Below are 18,017 nucleotides of genomic sequence, written 5' to 3'. Positions count from 1 at the left end.
ATCATTTGATTTAAGGTCCTTATTATATTTAGGGTATGTAAACTTTAAAGAGTTGACAGCTTATATACCTTAAACGTAATCATGAACCGTATCCTTTGTCAGATATGGCTATTTCCACTCAAGCGATATATCCAAGTGAAAGATGACTGAGAACGTTAGCATGATTTCTTTAAAAACCAAATACTTATTTTGTCACAAAAATCAGTACTCAATTCTTTGTGCTTAACACATTATTAACTTAGTCTAGACATAGCTTTTAGACATGCGGGCAATTTCCTACCAGAAAGAACTGCCTTAGAAAATTCATTTCTAAAATTGCCACTGAACAAATTGATTTAAAGAAATCAGTACATGATTATGGGGGAAAAATCCCTTTAAAGGGTAAGATAACAGTTTCCACTGGTGGTAACCAAAATAATTTGAGAAAGAACGTAAACATTGGCCCAAATGTTCAAGGCACATAAGAATTGGCCATTCTAAAGTATTCAGCGCTTGCTCCGTCTCTGAAGGAAACTGAGTGTGTTATGCAGGTGTTTGTAAGTGGAGTCCTTGCACTTCCTTCTACAGCTTCCCTCCAGAGTCGATGGGAGTAGGTATATATGACCAATAGAAGTTAATAGTTCAAATAGAATATTTTTGTGTAGGCTAGGTGATTTTAAAACTAAGGCTCATAAATAAGAGAATTTAAAGAGAAACATGCAAACAGCCGACTCTAGAAAAAGACCCTGATGCCGGGAAAGATTGAAGGCAGGAGGAGAAGGGGGCGACAGAGGATGAGATGGTTGGATGGCATCATTGACTCAATGGACATGAGTTTGAGCAAGTCCTGGAAGATGGTGAAGGACAGGGAAGCCTGGCATGCTGCAGTCCATGGGGTTGCAAAGAGACGGACACGACTGAGTCACTGAACAACAACAACAAAGAGAAACAATGATCTGTGGGGTATTTTTGTTTTCAGCTTTAGTATTTGCAAAACTGAGATATTATTAATAAAATACCTAAGATCCAGAAGATTGCATAGAGTCCAGAGGTTTGTATATATATAATGTTTCAGTAGTGTGAATTCCTTGGCTTTTATCAGTCTCCTTAATATGCAAAAGTATGTAAATAGACCCAAAGAAGTTGAGCTTTGTCCTGGGTCACAGATTTAATAGCAGAGCTAAAGCTCGTTGTTACCTGTTCTCAGCTACATTTATCCATTACTTTGCTCATACTCCATTTCTGTTCTGAAGCTCCAAGTGCTTTGCCACCTTTCTTGTTTATATTTGTAAAATGACTAAGGATGGAATTATCTGCTTCTCCCTTGTTTTATTTTTCTTTCTTCGTTATTTTAGCAAAATGGTGGTGAAATAAAGGGTGTGAAGAGATACTGCTTGTCCCAAATCATGGAGTGTGAGTCAAAGGTTGATTGGGAAATAGAACTCTGAGGGACTTCTTGACTATGTTGTGCTTATGTTGAGTTTTGTTTACATAGACTACCAAGTTAGCCAGTATCTCCTGGATTTTGGGCAGATAAGAAAAAGGAACAAGGTAATTGTTTTCAAATATTTGAAGGACAGTTATGTAGGAGAAGAAAAAGGATGAAGGACACAACTGAGACTGAGATGTAAAGGAGAAATTTGAGTTTAATTAAGTCTTAACATTTTTTTCCAAACATCTGTTTTGGGCTGGGCATTATGCCAGGTGCTTCAGGAGGTACAAAGATAAGGTGATTCCTGTTCTCTTACTCGGAAAAAGTTTGGATAGTCAACTCTAAGACTGTGGACTTCTCCGGTGGTCCAGTGATTAAGACTTCATGCTTCCCCTGCTGGGGGCACAGGTTCGCCCCCCAGTCAGGGAAATGAGATCTAATATGCCACCCTCCAAAAAAATAAAAATTAAAAACTAAGACTGGATGTGCATGTCTAATGTATAAAATGTCAAACTAGCTCAAAGAAATTCGAGCTTTGGATAAACTAAGACTTGGGTGGGGACACAGCCTGAGCAAAGAAAGGCCTTGTGATGAGATTGCATAGGCCATATTTAGGGACTGCATCTCAGTTTGGAAGGAACCTGGGTTTGTACAGGGGACTTGTGAGAAAGAAGGCCTGCAAGAGTCCTGGACTCTGATTTTGTTGGAAATGAGCCCGTTTCCAGTTTCTGTTTTAGGAGAGAGACATTATAAGATTGTACTTTGTAAATACACAGCCCTAGGCAGGAATTATGAAGATGGGAGAGACACTGAAGTGGGATTCTTTAGGTTAATGAAAAACCCCAAGAGTCTGGGGTTTTGCCTCAAAGGGACTGTTGATGACCGCCTGAAATTTTCTATGAAATAAGGTGTGTGCATGTGTGTTCCATCAAAACATGGGAAAGTCCACTATACAATAAAAGGTCTAGCTAGGAAACAAGAGAAATAGTCCAGGTGAAGGTTACTGATTGATAAGGGGTGAGAGGATGAGAAGGGGAAATAATTCAAAAGATATTTCAGAATCTTGAATTTTTCCAAGTGACAGGTTAAGGATTTAAAAAAAAAAAAAAATTCAGAAACATGTTGAAGTTTCTAAAAGTTTCCACTAGACTGTAAGTTCTGAGAGCAAGGAACACCTCTACCTGTTTGTTTGTTTAGGCCATACCAAGTGGCATGTGGGATCTTAGTTCCCTGACCCGGGATTGGACCTGCCACCCCTTCAGTGGAAGCGCATAGACCACCAGGGAGATCCCCATATCTACCTGTTAGCTATGCTAGTCCCAGCACTTAGCAGAGGGCCTGGCACATAGTAGCCTCTCAATAAATGTTTACCTGAATGAGAGTAAAATCTAGTATGGCTGTGGTTTGCAGCCAGATAGCTGGAATAAATAACTGCATTGTGCTTAAAAGAACTGTGGACTCATGAAAAGGAACTAGTTTGAAAAGAAGGTGATTTTTATTGAATGTGTTGAGTTTGAGGTTTCAGCAGATCATCAAGATGGAAGTGTCCAGGAAATAGTTGGAAATTTGAACGCGGAACTTAAGAGGAAAGGCCAGAGGAAGAAAGTATAGCTTTGGAAACATCTTGATAGTGGAGAGAAGTGAGATAGAAATCTGGGGGGAAATAGAGATGAGTGGTCTGACATGAAGAACTGAGTGTATGGTGTCAATGTAGGACTGTTTTTAGGCAAGACTTACTCAAAATGGCATCCTGTATGAGGCTTTCCTCAGGAAACCAGGGGTTTCACATCCCCCAGGAAGGCTGGGAGAGGAAAGGCTAGGAGGACCTCACTGGCTTGCAGGAGATCTGGAAGTGCTGGGGTCCGAGGAAAGCCTTCACCCAAGAGCTCCCTCTCGACTGCCCTCAGCGCTAAGTTGGTGATTCTCAGGAGATTGCAGGAAGTAGCTACCAAAACCCCATGTTTGCCAGTGGCCAGCGACCTGCCCACAGCTGCTGATTCTAGGAGTAAGACTTTTTCTTTTTCACCTTTCAGATTTCACTTTTGGGCCTCTTATCAGCAGGGCCTAGCCTGGGATCCTGTTGGAGAGAATCTGAGAACTGTGATGTGGAGAAAAGGGTAGCAGGATGTGGGGCTGATGATTAATTGTCAACAAAGCTGGCACCTGTGGTTTAGAGCAGTTAAAATGGGTCATGTCACTTCCCTTCAAAACTCTCCAAAATCCCCACTCTAAAACACGTTCATAATGAAGTTTAAGTTTCGCTGGGGTGGTACCCAGTGCCTTCTCCCCAACGCACAGTGATATTCTGTGTTTCACGAGACTGTATGTTCCATGCATTTCTGTTCTCTCGACTTGGAATATCCACACCAATCTCATCTTCACCCTGGTAATCTGCTCCTTGAAGCTTGCTCTCAAATTTTGGTGATCCTTGGTACCTTTCGTATGCTGAGTAATGTTTTCTTTCTTTTTGTCCACATGTTCCCAGGGCTTAGCATACTGCCTGCCATTTCATTTGCATAAATGAGAAAAGGAAGGAAACTTTGGGTGGTGGGCTGCTATTAAATTTTATTGGTAGGTGATCAGTAATGATCTTCAAGGGACTGGTTTTAATACAGAGGAGGTACTGAAAGCCAGTTTGCAGTAGGTTGAAGAATGAGTAGGAATGAAAGAATTAAGAGACATGAATGGCCAAGACGTGTGATGAAGAGATGATGACAACAGTATTTCAGAGGCCAAATCAGAGTAAAAGCAGCTTCCTGCCCGCCTACCAGCCCGCCTGTCCCCCAGGAAGCCATAAGCCTGTTAGAAGTCAGAGAACACAAAACTACCTGGAAAAGGAAATTTGAACAAGAAAGCCGAATTCAATCAAGAGCACATGTGGAGGTTTACTCACAGAAAGAGGGATATTTTTTCCTCCAAGATATTAATAGTAGCAAATATGAGAGAGGGTTTCGAGGTTAAAAACAAGAATTCTTTTCTTTTTTTAACATATATATTTTATTTAAGTATGGTGGTGGTTTAGTAGCTAAGTCATGTCTGACTCTTGCTGCCCCATGGACTATAGCCCACCAGGCTCCTCTGTCCGTGGGATCCTCCAGGCAAGATCACTGGAGTGGGTTGCCATTTCCTTCTCCATTTATTTAAGTATAGTTGACTTAAAATATTTCAGGTACACAGCAAGGTGATTCAATTATACACAAGACAAGAAATTTTAAGAGAACCCATGAGCTCAGTATAATGAGGAGGCCAGGGGTAGACTCAGGGTTTGGAGCTTAACAACAGACAAAATGTACAATTAGCACTTAGGAAAATGTAGCAGGAAGGTTAAAAAAAAATGGATAAAAAGAGTGGTAAACAAGTAGCAAGGGCCTAGTTGAGGTTAGCATATATCTGAAATGGACCCAGTCAGAATAATTTGATGTCATCCCCAAATACTTAACATTCTTACAGCAAACAAAGGCAAGCAGGCAGTAGAGAGCACCCGGACTTTTAGGAAACAGACATGGCAGAAAACCCTGGGGTTGATGCTTTGGGAGAGCGGTGCTTTTACCACCAGATTCAGGCCCACGGAAGGCCAGCAGTAGGGGATGTTCTTCAGCCATGCGCCAGTCTCCTGGGGCAGGGCTTGGTGCCAGTGAGGTTGTACACACACACTAAACAGCCTCTTCTCAGGGGGCAGAGCCCAGTGGGGTGTGGGTGGGTGGAGGTGGTGCCATACCAACCAAGAAGCTGGACCTCTCCCTGATCCTGAAAGTTGCTTCCAACATTTAGGATTTTATGATTATTTTAGGATTGCTGTAGAAGTTGGCAATCTCCAGAATTCAAAACTGAGTGTAAAATGTAATAGACTATATACAGAATTATTAAAATAAAATTCACAATAATCAAATTTCATATATTGATTTTCTTCCAGGGGTATCTGTGTTCTCTTGTTAATAGTATCCCCTTAATTCTTTTTTTTCCCACTCAAAATATTTCTTGAGCCAGAGGTACTTGGCTGTGATATGCTCTAGAGATACAGTTGGTAATAAAACAGACATAACTCCTTCTTTCTAAGAATTCATACTTGAGTGATAGTGCTGACCATTAAACAAACAGTCCAGCAGTGACTATGCACTCATATCGAAAATGCAGAGTAAGGAATCCTCTGATGGTTCAGTGGTTAGGACTCCAGGCTTCCACTCATGGGGTCTGGAGTTTGATCCCTGGTCAGGGAATTAAGCCCTGGAGAAGGAAATGGCAACCCACTCCAGTATTCTTGCCTGGAAAATTCCATGGGCAGAGGAGCCTGGCAGGCTACAGTCCATGGGGTCGCAAAGAGTTGAACACGACTGAGCATGCATGCGTGTCAGGGAATTAAGATCCCACAAGCTTTGTGGCTTGGCCAAGAAAAAAAGTGCAGAAGAATATGTTTACCACCCTAGGGTAAGGAAAACATTTATAAGCAAAATGTAAGACCCAAAAGGAAAAATATTGATTCATTTACTAAACCTAAATTTAAGACATAAAATAAACACTATAAACAAAATTAGATCAACAATAGACCAGGGGAGAATCCTTGCCACCAATGTATTAATAACCATAGTCTAGCTGAGAAACCCCTGATATGAAACAGCAAAAAGTGTTACTGCTGACTCCATGGCCTTGGGAAGACCACCCTAACAGTGCTGGCCTCTTCATCTACACATCAAGATCTTTATACTCATGTGGCCGTGAGGCTTGAATGAAATATTATAAATGAGCATGCTTTGAAAAGGAAGTGCAATGCAAATGCAAAGAAAGAGTGTGTAATGATTTACTGTTAATGTGCTTTCTTCTGAAATACTGCTGTCAAGTGGCAGGCTGGTGGCTGGGAACATGGGCATATGCTTATGGTCATGTGGATTTCATCAGTGTCAGTCAAGGAGCCTCCTAGACAGCCCTCTGCAGGCCACTCTGCATGTGACTGTCACTCCCCCTGGGAATGGCACCCACAGTTTCCTTTCAAGAAGACCCTCAGTTCAAGTGATTTCTAGGTAGTGAATTCTGCTACCAATCCTCCTGGGGAAAAGCCACTGCTTTGGGTTTGATTGCCTCAGATGATCAAGACGACAGCTTTGAGTAATTACCCTTATTATGTTTGACACTTAAAGAGCTTCTAATCATAAGCAGCTGTTGTGATAACCACTGTTATTCCAGGTTTTCACATTGGGAGCAGATGCTTCTACACAGTATATGGTAGGGTTTCTAAAGTGTGTTTCAGAATCCTGTATCTAAGAAGACTTTTAGGGACCACCACATGTGTCCTTATATATCAAAGAAGGCTGGGACGTCCCTGGTGGTCCAGTGATTGTACTTTCAACGCAGGGGGTATGGGTTCAATCTCTGATCAGAGGACTAAGATCCTTCCTGCAGCCAAAAAAAAAGAAGGCTGAATTGTAACCCCACAAAGACGGATGAATGTTTTGCTTATTTATTCCTTGAAGTTAACGTTTTACTGAGTACCCACCTGCTAGAGTGCCCTAAAGGAAAGGAAAGGATGTGTTCTCGACTACTAAAGAAATCACAGGCTCAAAGGGGAGACTGACATCAATATTTCTTAAAGCATTTTGAATGAGAAATATGACATAATAGAATGTACATAAAACCCAGATGTGCACAGTGATCTAGTAACATGGTGGAGGGAGGGATTGGATCAGTATTGGAAGGTCAAGGCCAACTTCCCCGGGGAAGAAACACAGAAGCTGGGCTTCAAAGGATGAGTAGAGCTTGCTAAGTGAAGACCAAAGGTTTGAAGGAGGGCACGAAGGACAGAGAGGATATGACATTCCAAGCGGAGGAGGTGGCAGGTGCAGGACACTTGAGAAAGGCAGAGGAGGACTTACCTGGTGGTGTGGGAGTAGCAAGAAGTGACGCTGGAAAGGTAGATGGTGGCCAGGTTTTGAAAGGCCTTGACCACCGTGCTGAAGAGTGTGGATTTTCTTTTGTAGTCAGTGTGAAAGAGTCTTTTCATGTCTTAGAAAGGTAATTTGGATTGTACTGTACCAAAAGTGCTGGAGAAGAAAAACAAGACGTAATGTATGTGTGGGTATTCGTTGCTCAGTCGTGTCCCCATGGACTGGAGCCCACCAGGTTCCTCTGTCCATGGAATTCTCCAGGCAAGAATAGTGGAGTGGATTGCCAATTCCTTCTCCAAGGGATCTTCCAAACCCAGAGATTGAACCTGCATCTCCTACACTGGCAGTCAGATATTTTACCACTGCACCACCTGGGAAGCCTCAGACATAATGAAACCAGTTAAAAGCTACTGCTGAATTGTAAGATTTGGGTTGACATATATACACTATTGATACTGTGGATAAAATAGATAACTTATGATAACCTAATATATAGCACAGAAAACTCTCCTCAATGCTCTGTGGTGAGTAAAAGGGGAAGGAAGTAAAAAAAAAGAGCAGATATATGTATCTCTATAGCTGATTCACTTTTGTTGTACAGCAGAAAGTAACACAGCATTGTAAAGCAACTATACTCCAATAAAAATTTAAAAATAAATAATGAAAAATTGTAAAAACTACTGAGAATAAGCCAGACACAAAAGGACAAATATTATATGATTCCACTTACATGAGGGGCCTAACATAGTCAGAACCATAGAGAAAGTAGAACACTGATTACTAGGGCCTGGGGCAAGGGGGTGGGGAGTTTCTGTTGAACGGGTACCATTTCAGCTTGGGATGATGAGAAAGTTCTGGAGATGGATAGCACAGCAGTATGAACGTATTTCATGCCGCTGAACTGTATACTCAGAAAGGGTTCAAATGGTAAATTTTATGTTATGCATATTTGGCTTTAAAAAACAGAAAGAAAGAAAAATAAAGCATTTGTCCTGGTAAGAAAGTGCACGTGAATCCGAATTGAGATAATGAGTTTAAAGAGGAAACGAGTAATTAAATTTCCCCCCAATAAGAGTGCTTTAAGTTGAAAAGACATTCCTGAGAGGTAATTGGCAGGACTTGTGTCTGGATGAAAAGATCAAGGAAGAAGGAAGCAGAGATGACAGAGGTCTTTGGTTTACACACAGCTGTGTGTGTATTGGTTGAAGAGGAAGGAAAGGAGGAGTTGGATGCTGGGTGGTGTAATCTACAGTGGACAAAATACATGTGTTCATGCACACACACACACTGGATATCAGAGAAGAGTGTAGAGTTAGAGATGACACTTCAGGGGTGGGTAGTATGGAACTGAAATCATTCAGGGAAGAGTGAGGAGAAAAAACACAAAGAGAACCATAAGCAGGCTTTTGGAGCACATCAGCTTTGTGAGACTGGAGGAGACAGAGACAAAAGAAGAACCAGGGTGGGGAAATGGCTTTATGGAAGCAAAAAGAGGAAAGAGTGTCATGGTCAATTAGGTCAAACGCTATGGAGGTTAGTTAGGATGAAGACAACACAGCTGGCAGATTAGACATTTGGGGTCACTGATGACCTTTTTGGAGGGAAGGTAGCCATGCAATCACAGCAGGGTAAGAAGTGCATGGGGTGTGAGGACATGGATGTGGTCAGCGGAGAGTAATTTTTCAGAAATACATGTGAGATTCTTCATCTCCTTTGCGAATAACACTAGAGGTTTTATCATTCACCCTCACTCTTAATTATATATGGGTTCACACTTCTGATTTCAATGAAAAGCCCACTCAGCAGGGTGAGGAAAGCTGGGGGTGGGGCTCTGAGTCGAGGCCCGCTCTGTTCTGCCTGTGCATTTGAGCACAGAATCCCAGGGGACAGAGAATCCTACATGCAAGCTGCCTCCTAGGTTGTTTTGAAGGTGCGTGTGTCAGTGGAATGATAGGACCGACTTATTCACAGCGCGTCAGCGGGATTTGTAACCCATCAGTGGGCACGGGGTGCATAGGCCTCATTTTGTGTGTGTGCCCGGGGCCTGCCCACATCAAGGGTGCAGGGTCCCTCAGCCATGCTGCTGACAAGGGCAGGCAGCCTTTCTTCTCTCTAGAGGTTTATAGGGACACAGAGTATCCCATTCCTCATTCATCCTCATACCCTTCTTAGGACATCTTCTTCCTCAAGTTCACTTCCCTTAAGGCACAGGACGTGGCGAGTTAGAAAGATCTTTCTGTTGACATGGTGAACACTGCTGATGGGGACAGAGTCTGCAGTCGGATCTCAGCCAGGAGCTTGCACTCTCCAGCCCATCCTAGGAGAGGTCTGGATTGGGCCCCACAGACGATGGGATGGAGAAGACAGGACGGATGGCTGAGTGAGTGACAGCTCCGTCTCCAGCGGGAGCCCAGGACAGCAGGGAGTGTGCTGCTGCTCCTCCCAGCTTGCCGGGGATCCCGGCTCTCCTGGGTCCTTGCCTTGGGGAAGTGTGTCTTCGGAGGCCTGAGCAGAGGGCAGGCCCCTTGGCCCCTGGTGCTGCTGGCATGGCCCCTGGTGAAGACTCCAGAGAAGAGACTCTGGCCTGTCGGTTGGCCTGAAGAGGTGTCTCTGGGATGAAGGGTGAAGTGGGAGAGAAAGGAGGCAGGGAGACGTGAGGGACCCAGGACGCCATCTGTGGGGCCTGCCGCCGGGTTGAGTGTCTTGGTGCTCAGTACTGTCTTGCTCTCCAGACTCAGATGTTTTCTCTGCTTCTTGGGGGAGGGTGGGCCTCCTCCCCCGTCTTCACCGGACTCGGGGATGGGCACTTTCTCCTGTGGCATGTCCCTCTACTGCTTTCCCCTGCCTTTGAGGATAAAAGCCAGCGAGGGCTATCTGTTGCCCGTTCTAGCCAATTTCCAGTCACACACGGTGCTCCCCACTCCTGTATCACCACAAATCCATTTACCATCTAAGGAGAGGCACTGATTGGCTATGGGAGTGAGGTCTGTTCACACCATGCCCCTGTCATCAGGCAAATGGAGTCCAGGTAGCCATCCGGTCACTGGGCACCGAGTGAGAAGAAGGGCCGGGATGTGGGGCCTTGAGGGAGCCTGCTCAAGGCCCAGGCATGGCTGAGAGCCTGGCTGCATAGGAGGAACCAGCCAGCACCCTGGGCAGGGCAGGAGGGCGGCCGGCAGGAGGCCGCTCCAGGGGACGAAGCCCATCTCTGCAGGAGCTGAGTGATGTTGGCCACTGACAAGGGAAAACCAAGCTGGGGGACCCTAAGGCACCGGTAATGAATATGGGGGCAAGAAACCAGTTACCGGATCCAGACACTGGGCCACAGGCAGCACCCTCAGCCCATCACTCCCAGGTGGTGGTGGTGGTCTGCTCACTAAGTCGTGTCTGACTCTTTGCAACCCCACAGATTGTAGCCCGCCAGGCTCCTCTGTCCATGGGATTCTCCAGGCAAGAGTCCTGGAGTGGGTTGCCATTTCCTTCTCCAAGGGATCTTCCCGACCCCGGAGTCAAACCTGATTCTCCTGTATTGCAGGCAGATTCTTTACCAACTGAGCCATGAGGGAAGCCCACCACTCCCTGGCCTGAAGGAAAAATTCCAGTACGGTAGCTTGACCTCAGAGTGACCAGGACCGCCCCCTTAGTGGACTGCCCAGGCCTTCAGGCACAAAGATCAGAGCGTGGTCCTGCTTGAGACATTCCCTCTGAAAGCCCCAGCTATAGGGCTGGTGAGTTGATGGAGTAAAGGGCAGGAAGGTAGCTCTGCATCCCCAGCCCAGCCCTGTCCATCAGCCCCACATGCCTCTTCCTGTGTAGGGCCACCTCCATAGGTAGTACCTGTGGAGAGCGGAGAGAAGCAGGCTGGTCCTGGGAGAGGCACTTGGGAGCCAGGAGTGGCTTTGTGGGCTTCCCTTGGGGCCACAGATGTCACATGTCAGGCCCTTCTGGCACCTTCCAGTCAGCTTGCCTTTCATCCCCACTCCAGGATGTCAGCACCATGGACAGGACTCAAGCCCAGAGCTGGGGAGGTAAGATCTGTTCAGGGTTCAGGCCAGTTGGAGAGAGATGGTGATGATTTCTCCACTGGGTGTCACTACTCCCCTTGCTCTCCATCACACAGGCTCCACCTGACTGCAAGGTCACGATGCAAAGGAGGCCCCTCCCTCTCCGCCAAGTAGGGAACAGGGAAGGAATTATCTGGGTCAGTCTGGAGAAGGCTGGCTGGGAGCCCAGCGATGGCTTTTTAGTCTTTGATGCTACTTAGAAGGCAGGACCCCACTTGACCTGAGTGGTAAGTTTAGGCTGCACTCATTGCCCTGTGGAAAACATCCTCGGAGGGCTCAGGGGTTCCGTGAGGCCCTGGCCTGTCCCACTGGCATGGAAAGGGCTCACAGTGTGTTGGCCTACCCTCAGGGACTTCATATTGTAGCACAGCCTCCCCAGGGACAGAGCAGCACAGGGCAGCCTGTTAGCTGACACCCCATTCAGCACTGCAGCGCAGAGAGTGGCCCGAGCCTGCCTCGATGATGTCAGAGCTGAAAGGAGGAAGGCAGTGGTCTGGGCCTTGGGGCTTGTTAGAAGGACTCAGAGGAAATGCCAGAACTAAGAGAACTCATGTCTAAGAGAACAGCCCTCCAGTCCTGCAGAAATCATATTTCTGAGCAGAAAAATCCACAGGCATTTGTATCGTAGAGCATCTCAAATGATCTCTGAAGTCACTTGGCAGTTCCCACTGTCCCAAGTCGGGATGTGTGTCTGTTTCATCTTCATGGCCAGGCCTAGAGCTGAGTGAGGGGCTTCCCAGGTGGCACTAGTGGTAAAGAACCCACCTACCAAACTAGGAGACATAAGAGACAAGGATTTGATCCCTGGATGGGGAAGATCCCCTGGAGGAGGACATGGCAGCCCACTCCAGTATTCTTGCCTGGAGAATCCCATGGACAGAGAAGCCTGGTGGGCTACAGTCCACAGGGTCACAAAGGGTCAGACATGACTGAAGGGACTTAGCATGGATGCAGAGCTGAGTGAAGCAATTTCCGTATCTCCATGCCAGGAAACAATTATGGAAGAAAGTGTGCCATCAAGTGTAAAATCAGCCAAAGTGCCATCCTCTGGGACCATGACCTGGTTACACCCCCACCGAGCCATCCTTTGAATGGCAACAGGAGCTGCTTCAACGAGGACACACTGGGCAGTGGAAGAGAGAGCAGGCGTGTAACCTCTGTGCCTTCAGCCCCACCCCCTCCAGTCCTCACTGCACAATCTCCCCCATCCCTCCCTGAACCGACAAGATCTGGCATAAATGCCACCCTCCCAGCAGGACATCTTTCTTTGTTCCCTCCAAAATCCATTTTGTTGGGTTTTTTTTCATTCAAGTCATCTAAAGTGCTAAGGGTACAAATTGAGTTCCCAGAGTGGTCACTGGCCTGAGAACACTTTTCTAAGCTAATTACTGGAGGTGTGATGACGGTCCAGAGTCCCAGGCTGTTTCTTTGTTGGGGAGCAGGATACTGTGTGGCTGTTGCATGCAAACAACTCCCTTTGGGTTCAGGAGACAATGGGGAGTCAGGGCTTCACTGCCAGAAGGGTGCCTTGTGAGGCTGCCGGTCACCATGTCTGAGCCAGGAGGGAAGGTCAGGCCTGAGTGACAGGTCCCTCAAGAAGCTCTTACACGAGGGTTCTCCTGGCCTGGGTCCTAGTTTATTGAAATGCTCCTGCCATGACTTGGCCATTTTATGCCACTCTACTTCTGATTTTCCAGGTTTCTGAGCTTCCACATACATTTTTAGAGTGTCTGGTGTAAACCTAAAAAATTTGGGGGAGGGCCTTGTGGTATATAGGATCTTAGTCCCTTGACCAGGGATTGAACCCATGTCCCCTCAATGGAAGCATGGAGTCCTAACTACTGGACCCTCAGGGAAGTCCTTCAGCCTAAAATTTAACATGCCTGCCCCAGATACCTACTTTTACTGAAAGAGGTGTGGTGGGTCTGGCTGCTTGCCACTCAAAAACTGATAAACAGGCCAGGTTAGTAGAGAGGAGAGTTTTCTTTATTTCAGATGCTGGCAACTGGTGGGGTCGGGGGGAGGATATCTGTGCAAAAGCCAGCTCCACCCTCACCCCCCAAAAAGCAGGGGTGAGAGCTTTTAAAGACAGAGTGGGGGGGGGGTGATGGGACTTCATGCAGAAACAGCACCGTCATCTCTAACAGTCATCTTCAAATTGGTCATCAGTGGTCTGACCAGCATCATCTTGGTTGTTTTAGGCACAATTAACCTTCAGTTCCAGGATCCATTTGTTCCCATTTCTTTGTGGCCAGTTCTCAGAATTGTGACAGGTCGTGTCCTGGGTACAGTCTGGTCACCGTGTAGTTAACTTCTCCACCTGGTGTTCTAGTACCTATAAGACAGCCCCCACGATATGGCTCAGAGTATTATCTATAGTCCTTGAGAAAGAACTCAAAGTCCTTGACTATGCCTCATGACTACATTTTTATTATTTAGTCTCCTTTGGCTGTTCTCCTTTGTTTTTATATGTTCTCATTTCTCTGATTAAATTATTCTTTAACTAAAGTTTTTCCATTGACAAAAGGCAAGCAGAGGACATGGTGGGGGGAGTGGCAAGGACCATCAGATCCTGCTCTGTTTCACTGCCACTGAATCTGCTATTACAATGCCTTTTGATTTCTACCTGCCCTGCTCCATCATTTCAAGTTTATTATCCTTCCCCTGCCCCCATCCTCCAAACACACACTCACAGTATCCACCAGAGACCCTCTGGTCAATGAGGGTGTCCTGGCCACTGAAGTCATTTCTCCCAGACTGTCTTAGGAGAAGTGTGCTTGACTTGGTGACTCTGGACTTCTTAGACCCCCTTTGGGGACTTCTAAACCTTCCCCTCAAATTCTTCTGAGTGTCAGTCCAGGGAATGGCATTGCTCAGGAAACTTGTTCACATCTCCAGCAGCAATCAAAGTGGCTTTGAGATTTTTCCAGAACATCAGACACAGGGCTGATGAGGGTCCAGCCCTTTGCACTTTCCTGATCCTGGGAAAGAAAAAAAAAAAGTCAAAACTGAAACCAGACAGTATCAGAAGGAGGGTGTGTAGACTTATGCAGGTATAGGCAAGTTTCCTGAAAGGAAACTTCCGTGAGACACGGACCTCACTAGACCTCCGAGTTCAGACTGGGTGGCTCACTCTTCAGTCACCCTCAACAGAACTGCCCCCTCCCACACCCCCCTCCTGTTGATAGTTTTCAGAGCTGTTGACATAATCCTTTAATAGCTTCCTTCTCCACAAAGCCAACTTGATAAGCCTGATTGTGCTGCTGCTTTTTTGGAGGTGGGGGTAGAAGTGAGGGGCAGGGATCTTAGTTCCCCAGCCAGGGTTTGATCCCACACACTTGGCATTGAGAGCGGGAAGTCTTAACCTCTGGACCACCAGGAGATTCTCTGTGCTGCTGCTTTGGTATCAGCAGCTGTGTCCCACCCCCCACTTCCCTGCCCTCTATACACCTTGCTCCAACCCAGAGCAGATCTGAGGGAAGGAAGAAAACAGACATCAGTAAGGACTGACCTTTGTGACTGTCCAGTTGCATCCCAGACCAAAAGCCAGGTGACTAAGAAGTAGGTGACTCAAGCCCCAGGGCCATCCTGAGCCGTCTAGCAGCCACTCTCCCCTGAGATCTCTGGTGCTTTCCCTCCCTCCTATCTCAGCTCCAACATCAGTCTATTTTGTCCCACCAAAGTGCAAAGCTTGTTTAGAAAGGATGGCAAGGAAAAGTTCCATTTCAGACTCACTTCTCTCTCCCAAAAGTCTCCTATGATCCTTCTCCATGGGCTCTTCTCAGGGAAGAAGTGTCATTACCAAGGTGTATGTGTGTGTGTTCAGTTGCTCAGTTGTGTCCAACTATTTGCTTCCCCGTGGGCTGCAGCTCCCCAGGCTCCTCTGTCCGTGGGATACTCCAGTCAAGAATACTAGAGTGGGTTGCCATTTCCCACTCTAGGGGATCTTCCCAATTTAGGGTTAGAGCCCAAGTCTCTTGCATCTCCTGCAGTGGCCGACAGATTCCTTATCACTGTGCTACCTGGGAAGTCCTCATTACAAAGGGGAAGGTGGCAAATGTAATACCCCCGAGGAGCTGCTCTGGTGAGCAGTGGGCTCATGAGAAACTCCAGTCCTCTCCATCCAGGATCATATTAACTGTATTTTCTTATTTTCTGGCATCTGGGGCTCACAGAAAGACTGCCTCATGGAAGAGGAGGTATTGGAGTCTCCACCTCTCTGTGGACGAAGACCTGGCCCAAGAGTTCAAAGTCACAACTTAATGACTGAGATATACTGAATACGCCTGGATAATGTGATTCAATCCAACTGTTCTTCACGGAGGACCTACTGTTGTGTGCCACTCAGAGTGATGGGGAGTGGTGAGCCATGGGGCTCCGAGAAGGCAAATTGTGAAAGCCATCATAGGCCATGCCAAGGATTCATTTTACTGTAACCTTGGGGAAAGGTGAGTCAGGGAGAGTTTTAAAAAGGAGAATGACAAAACTAGATTTATGTTTTAAGAGTTAACTCAATGAAGTTATCTTAGATGAAATTAATATTATGCATTTGCTACCCCTGGACAACTGGACACACATGAGATGCATTCAGCAGGTGAATTTGACAAGACTAGGGAAGAACTGCATATGGTGGACTGAGCTCTGGCTTGGGTGTTGGTGGATGTTAGTGTCCTTCACTGAGATGAGATGTGTGGGCAGAGCAGGTCTGTCCTCGGGACCTTAGTTTCTTCTATAGTTCTTTCCAGATTTCATCATCTAGAATCCTACTTTCCAGAAACTTCTCTGTAAGAAGATGAAGGGAAAAAAGGGAGCAGCAGTGTTTACCCTGGTGGGCTCTGAAGTCAGCTGCTGATATTTTGCCAGGCCAGCATTCAGAGAAGGACTGAGTTCACGTGGATCTTGGTCAGAGCTGGGCAGAAACCACCCATGATGCCCACCTGGTGTGCCCCTCAGAGAAGCATTTTAATATGTAGCCCAAGCTCTGCTGCTTCTCAGTCTCCTCAGAAATGATTGACGACGAAGCCCTAAGCGTCCCAGTGATTTTAGCACCATGAGCTCAATCGGCACCGGGTATGATCTGTCAGCTTCTACATTCTCTCCGGATGGAAGAGTTTTTCAAGTTGAATATGCTATGAAGGCAGTGGAAAATAGTAGTACAGCTACTGGAATCAGATGTAAAGACGGCGTTGTCTTTGGGGTAGAAAAATTAGTCCTGTCTAAACTTTATGAAGAAGGTTCCCACAAACGACTTTTTAATGTTGATCAACATGTTGGGATGGCAGTAGCAGGTTTGTTGGCAGATGCTCATTCTTTAGCAGACATTGCAAGAGAAGAGGCTTCCAACTTTAGATCTAACTTTAGATATAACATTCCACTCAAACATCTTGCAGACAGAGTGGCCATGTATGTACACACGTATACACTCTACAGTGCTGTTAGACCTTTTGGCTGCAGTTTCATGTTAGGGTCTTACAGTGTGAATGACGGTGCACAACTCTACATGATTGACCCGTCAGGTGTTTCATATGGTTATTGGGGCTGTGCCATTGGCAAAGCGAGGCAGGCTGCAAAGACGGAAATTGAAAAGCTTCTGATGAAAGAAATGACCTGCCGTGATGTTGTTAAAGAAGTTGCAAAAATAATTTACATAGTACATGATGAAGTTAAGGATAAAGCTTTTGAACTAGAGCTCAGCTGGGTTGGTGAAATAACTAATGGAAGACATGAAATAGTTCCTAAAGATGTAAGGGAAGAGGCAGAGAAATATGCCAAGGAATCTTTGAAGGAAGAAGATGAATCAGATGATGATACCATGTAACATTTACTTGTATATTAAATTTCTAATACAGTCCCATGTAACTATTTAGCCCTTTGGATTATTACATACCAATTTTCATTAAATTTTTGTCTTATAACAAAAAAAAAAAAGAAAGAAATGATTGACGAGAAGATGGATACCACGTGCAAAAAGTATTTAGGTCAAACTCCTCTTGAGAGAAATCGAGCAAAGAAAAGGCCAGAGGCTAAAGCCACTCTTTTCTTGTAAGCAAATCACAGGGGAATTCCACACTTGCCAGATGGTCTTAGTCTATCTGGGCTGTGATAACAGAAATAGACTGAGTGGCTTTAACAACAGTTCTGGAGGCTGAAAGTCCAAGATCAAGGTGTTGGTGAACTTAGTGTCTGGTGCGGACCTGCTTCCTGGTTCACAGACGGTCATCTTCCTGCTGTGTCCTCACAGGGCAGAAGGGGTGAAGGAACTCTCTGGCATCTCTTTTATAAGGGCATTAATTCCATTTATGAGGGCTCCACCCTTATGTCCTAATCACTCCCTCAAAGGCCCCACTTCCAAAGACCATCATGTTGGGCACCAGGATTCAACATGTGAATTTGGGGGGAGCACAGATCCTATAAGGTCTCTGGCTCTGGGCTCCCGCCCCCCACCCCCCACTCCCATCAACCCTGGATAGCAGAAGCCTGGCAATGGAGCCCAGTGCCAGCACACCACTGTCTCCAGTACAACCCTGGGGATGGTGTAAAGAATGGCCAACCATGGGCACCTCCATGGTATCTAGTCCCTGATTTGAGCTCGAAGGTGGAGTGTGGGGAAGACACTCACTCTGCTTTGTCTGTGGCTTACACAACCATAGTTGCTACTCCTGGAGC

At 46.1% G+C, this 18,017-nt stretch overlaps 1 pseudogene across 1 annotated transcript; it reads left to right on the top strand.

The window, feature by feature from the left end:
• The first annotated feature begins 16,374 nt into the window (after positions 1-16,374).
• On the top strand, positions 16,375-17,287 carry LOC145523093 (proteasome subunit alpha type-3 pseudogene; annotated as a pseudogene). The gene has a single exon (XR_014066344.1). The product of XR_014066344.1 is annotated as a proteasome subunit alpha type-3 pseudogene (transcript).
• Positions 17,288-18,017: the final 730 nt, after the last annotated feature.

This window comes from Giraffa tippelskirchi, chromosome 10, assembly GCF_054371585.1.
Source record: "Giraffa tippelskirchi isolate mGirTip1 chromosome 10, T2T-mGirTip1v1.2.pri, whole genome shotgun sequence".
Taxonomy (NCBI): Eukaryota; Metazoa; Chordata; class Mammalia; order Artiodactyla; family Giraffidae; genus Giraffa; species Giraffa tippelskirchi.
This window is presented reverse-complemented; position numbering and strand designations above follow the sequence as displayed.